We start from the raw sequence: 6209 nt of genomic DNA, 5'->3' as shown, positions 1-6209 counted from the left end.
ATAAAACCTTAGTCATAATTGAATTCACACTTTTCACATAAAGCTGTTGGAATGTAACTAATTTGGCTATAGTTATGATCTTTAAAATCTGAATGGTGCTTTTTACTGAAGAGTTGCTGCAGGACCTCGTTATCCCGTGGACTTTAATATGCTGAGCACAGTTAACGGACATGATTTCATCTCTCATGGATGAGTTCACAGCCATTGCACTCGAGTACCTGGATGTGTACAAACTGGATTCTTTAAAAATAAACAGAAGATAGTGTGGCTGTGATTCCTTTGTTCAAATCCACCATAGGGATGAGGAAAAATTGGGGGTAAATTGAAGATTGCAACTCCTCCATTATGAAAACAAACACATTAGAAAAACAAGGCTATAATGCCATCTGGGGGTTCATGGAAATATCACACTACTCTGCTTTGGAAATTTCTCGCTTAGAACCCTGATCCGACAGCCTGTCTGACAGCCAAACTAACCTGCTCTGAACTCCATTAATCAAATTGCAGATGAATATGTGAACAGCGTCATATTATTAATCATTGTTTTCCAAATAACATGGTGGGAAAATAAAATGCAACACTCAGGAATAAACAGTGAACCTTTTTATGGTTCATTGTTGACTGTGTGCAGTTGATGCCTACAAGCCATTAGCTAAAAAGCCTGCATCAGAATGAGGCAATGGATAATATATGGTATATTTCTGTCATCACCAAAACAGTCATTAGAAATACTGTAATTATGAATGAAAAGCTATTAGGGATGCTGTGGGAGAGATCAGTTGAATTTTATTCTACACCACGTCTCTTGGCTCCCATTAAGCAATCTACAAGTTCTTCCTTGAATACAAAAATGACAAAAAGAAGGGCTCAATTAAGTCACCAAGTCATATGCCAGCAAAAGCTCCTTTTAGCTCATTTGCATTAAGAGCTCTCCCATCAATAGCAATTTTCTTTAAACACAGGGGATGGAACTGAGGCTTTGCCTGCCAGCCTACCTTCCTTATTCTGCTTTTTTATTTTGCACTAAAGTGGGCCATGGTCCTTTGGGATGTAGGTTGAGAACTGGGCTTGTCAATTTTAATATTTTAAAAATCAGGGCAGAGTGACTCTGAGCATATGATAAATTCCAATACAAATATCTGAAGGGGGTCTGTGGGCAGAAGGTGGACCTGGATGATCTATTGGTAAGTCCCCCAATGATTTGCAAAATCATTTGCCCCACTTGCAAATTATATTCCTGAAATGAATAAATCTTGGGGTAGCCAGGAATGGGATTTTATGTGTAAAATGACTATGAGCTTCTTTCAGTTCTGGTACTCATGAACTCAGAATTACAGTATTTAATTCTAAGTCTCAAACAAAGATGTGCTCTCCCAAGCCCACATTCCCAGTACGCTTCCACTCCTGTCTCAGCAACATCTACATTGGCTTGGTCATGTTCACAGAGTGGAAGATGGCAGGATCCCCAAGGACATGCTGTACACAGGCACCCGGCCCATTGACAGACCATCTCTACATTTCAAAGATGTCTGCAAATGTGACATGAAGGCTGACAATATTAACCCTGCTGTGTGAGAATCCCTTGCAGACAACTGCAGCAGATGGAGACAATCAGGTCATTTATTCACAGCAGCGACCAGAGGAGAAATGACTGCTGGGAGGAGCACAAAAACAAGAAACGGCTTGGTACACCTGCACCAGCAAATGATCTGGATGCCTTCATCTGCCCTACGGTACCTGCAACAAAACATGTCTCTCCTGTATCAATCTCTACAGTCACAGCAGGACCATTTACTATCCAAGGGTTTGACATCACCCCCAAAGGCACACTCTTCCATTGACTCCCAAGATGGACAGATGCCAAAACATCAGTATTTCTTTTACACCAGGCTCTGGTTGGTGGATCTTGAAATTCTAATAACCCAACCAAGTAGATCTTGCAAGTCTTCCCTCTCTAGATCACATAGGAAAATAGGAAACTGCCTTATACTGAGCCTGGCCACACACACACCCCCAATATGCACTGACCCCCCAATATGCACTGACTAGCAGTGAACGGTTTCAAGAGAATTTACCTGTACATTGGCTGACACAGAGTAGAAGGGGCTTTTGTCCCATACAGCCCTCCAGGTGTTGGGATACAGGGCTTCCCCCAAATCTGTTTTTCATGGTGTGTTTTTTTAGACCATTAAAATTATCCGTGGTGGGACTGGGCAAAAATTATCAAGCAGGGATTTAGTCCCAGTTTTGGACCAAAATCTGTAACAGCCAGGTGTGTACAAAAGTAGTCTCAAAGAGCAAACTGTGACACCCTTCCTGATTATTTTTTAATCCTCCTGAGATGTATTAATGAAGGAAAAATTATAAATTGTAAAATATGTTAACACAAAACTATGTAAAGGGTGGGGGGGGGTGAACAGAAAACCAATAAAAAAGATATATTTTTTAAAAAAGAGATGGTAATACCATGTAGTATCCATTGTTTATGGCTCTCCATACAAAGGTATACGAAGAAGTGTGCATGCACACGAAAGCTTATACCTAAAACTACTCAGTTGGTCTCTAAGGTGCTACATTATAATTTTTAAATTATTTTGGAAGGATTCTTTTAAAGACTTTCTTAGATCATATAACTTTTTTGAAGACTTGATTCTTTTAAGGGAGTTTTTAGGTTTTTAGGAAGAGTCTTTTTAACTATCCCTTTTGTTGTGACGTGGGGTTTGTGATTTCAGCTCTCTTGACAAAACATGCTGGAGACAGTTCTCTAGTAACAGCTCTTTATTAAAGTGAACAAGACTGAAGACTGAGGAGAGGAAAGCTACATTTATAGGGACAGGGGACTAGCTAGGAAGGGATACATTTTGGAGGGAACAATATCAAGCAATCACAGTGCTGCCTTTTGGAGGAAACCAATAAGACAGAGGATCCAAATACAGCAGCTTAAATGAACCAATAGTAGCTGTACCCTCTGGAACCAAAAGGCAGTTACTTTATCCTAATGCAAATACAGACAATAATAATACAGATATAAAATCCTTTGACTCAATACACAACACCCCTCCCCCCCTAGTGAGCACAGCAGACGTAATCCCTCAGGTACTGTGGGGTCCTACAACTTCTACCTGATCTCCTGACAACAGGTGTTGCAGGTTCTGGATTGGGTGTTACCTGTGGTGGAGGGGCTGCTATAGGGGTTTCATCAGGAACAGATGGAGTCCCAGACATCTCAGGGTCCCCGACCTGTACCTCGTCATCATGAGGACTAGCAGACCCTGGTTCATTTGCTGAAGCCCCTGGTGACTGTACCTCTGGACCATTTTCACTCTGGTCTTGCAGCTGTGCGTCATTAGCCAGGGATGAATTATCTGACTCCTCCCTGCTGAGCGCCCGGCGCCTCAGCTGATCTATATGTCTCTTCCAAACTTGCCCATTTTCCAAGGTCACATAATAGGACACAGGTCCACTAGCCCGGGTGATCACACCGGCCACCCACCGCGGACCTCGTGAATAGTTCCTCACCCAGACCAGATCTTCAGGGGCGAGATACCTTGTTGTGTCAGTCTCAGCCTGGGGGGTTGCTCTTGAATTACGGTTTGGCATTTTATCTGGGTGGACATAATCCAGCACCGTTACCAGTCTTCTACCTAAGAGCAGCTCGGCTGGCGACTTGCCCGTCGCAGTACACGGCGTCGCATGCTGCAAAAATAACATTCGCGCAATGCGAGCCGACCAGTTACCCTCCATTAAGCGCGCAATGGATTCTTTGGCTGTTCTTACCATGCGCTCAGCCTGCCCATTGGAGGATGGGTGAAAGGGCGCGGATGTGACCCCTCTTATAAAGTTATCAGCCAAGAATGCCCTGAATTCTTGGGATACAAAAGCTGCCCCATTATCTGATACAATGGTCTCAGGTAACCCGTGGGTAGCAAACAGCTGCCTCAACACCTTGATTACGGCAGCTGATGCCATGCTAGGGACCATCGCCACTTCTAACCATTTGGAATATGCATCAACGATAACCAAAAAGACCTTCCCTTGGAATGGCCCAGCAAAATCTATGTGCAGCCGGCTCCAGGGAGTCCTGGACTGCTCCCACCAGTGGACTGGTGCTCTGGCCACTTCTGGCCGCACCTCTTGGCATGCCTTGCATGTTCGTACCCATTGTTCTATGTTCTGGTCCATTCCAGGCCACCACACATAACATCGGGCTAGCGACTTCATCCTGACCATTCCCGGGTGTCCCATGTGAAGCGTCTCAAGAACCCTGTTTCTCAGTGGTGCTGGGATTATCACCCTATCTCCCCATAGGAGACAACCCTTATGCATGGACAATTCGTGCTGCCTTGTCGCATAAGGCCTGAATTTTTCTTCATGCGGACCACCTGGCCACCCCCTCCCCACCCAAGTGAGCACACGGGAGAGAACAGCATCTTTCCTAGTTTTCTCAGCTATATCCGTAGCTGTTACAGGAGCCCCCGGAAGTGTTTCTAGCATCATAATGTGCTCCGCCGGAGCAGGATCCTCATTGCTCCCGCCAGGAAGGGGCAATCGACTCAGCGCATCAGCATGGCACAACTGTTTTCCCGGCACATGGGTCAAGGTGTACTGGAACCCATTCAGGAATATTGACCAACGCAACATTCTGGGGGAGAGAATTTGTGGCGTTTGTTTGTTTGGGTTGAACAACCCTAACAGTGGTTTGTGGTCCGTTTCAATGGAGAAATGGCGACCGTACAAATAATCATAGAACCTTTTGATTCCGGACACAATAGCCAGTGCCTCTTTATCAATTTGAGCATAGTTGCGCTCTGTGGGCGACAACGTACGGGAATAGAAAGAGATGGGCTTTTCCGACCCATCCGGTTCCCTATGACTCAGCACAGCCCCCAGACCGTATTGAGAGGCATCACATGCCAGGACCAGCGGCTTTGACTCATCATAATGAGCAAGGACGCTCCTGCTACTCAGCATTCCTCGCAAGGAGTCAAAAGCCTTCTGCTGCTCCCGCCCCCATCGCCACACATTCTTTTTCTGCAATAGTCTATGTAATGGTTCAGCTACCGAAGCTTTCTGGGGTAAGAACGAATGATAAAAGTTAATAAGTCCCAGGAATGACTGCAACTCCGTCTTGTTCTGTGGTCGTGGTGCCTCGATGATGGCCTTAATCTTAGCATCTGTGGGGTGGATGCCTGATGCATCAATTTTAAACCCCAAGAAATCCACAGTTGGCACCCCAAAACTGCATTTTTCTTTTTTCAGTTGCAACCCCACCTCCTTGAACTTGAGCAACACTGCACGGACACGCGCAACCAGTTCCTGTGGGTCTTTTCCAGCAATCAAAACATCATCAAAAAATGGCAAGACCCCCGGCAGACCTCTTAACAGGCGTTCCATGAGCCCTTGAAAAATCCCTGGGGCCACACAAACTCCGAACTGTAATCTGTTAACTCTGAACGCCCCTTTATGTGTGACAATAGTCTGTGCTTCCGCTGATTGTGGGGTTACTGGCAGCTGTTGGTAAGCTTGTGCCAGGTCAATTTTGGCGAACACCTTGCCCCCAGCCAGTTTAGCCAACAGATGTGATACGACTGGAATGGGGTATGAGTTTCCCCTGAGTGCCTTATTGATAGTACATTTGTAATCTGCACATATCCTGACTTCCCCATTTGCTTTAAGGGGTGTGACGATTGGAGTCTCCCACTTAGCAGAGTCCACGGGTGAGAGAACTCCCTGCTTGACCAATTTATCCAGCTCTGCCTCGATCTTGGGTTGCAGTGCAAATGGCACTCGCCTTGGTTTGAGTCGGATTGGAGCCACCCCGGGGTCCAACTCGAAGTCAACTGGGGGCCCTTTATAACAACCCAGTTTTCCATTAAAGAGACCAGCAAATTCCTTGCATAATACCTCACTCATCTCAGGGCAGGTTTGGATTGAATTAAGCCCTGAGATACTCAGTCCCAGGGCAGGGAACCAGTCAGTGCCCAGGAGACTGGGGCGACTGCCCTTCGCAATCACCAGTTTGAGTACAGCCTGTTTGTCCCGGAACTGTACTCTCACGGCACACATTCCCATAACATGGATGCGGCCTGCTGAGTACGACTGCAAGGTTGCCGGAAAGGGCTCCAGAGGGGGCAACTTACCCCTGGGGAAGAATGTCTTCGCGGTCTGGTCCGACACGATGGTGAATGCGGATCCGGAGTCCACCTCCA

This window comes from Zootoca vivipara, chromosome 10 (assembly GCF_965207765.1).
Source record: "Zootoca vivipara chromosome 10, rZooViv2.hap1.1, whole genome shotgun sequence".
Lineage (NCBI taxonomy): Eukaryota > Metazoa > Chordata > Lepidosauria > Squamata > Lacertidae > Zootoca > Zootoca vivipara.
This window is presented reverse-complemented; position numbering follows the sequence as displayed.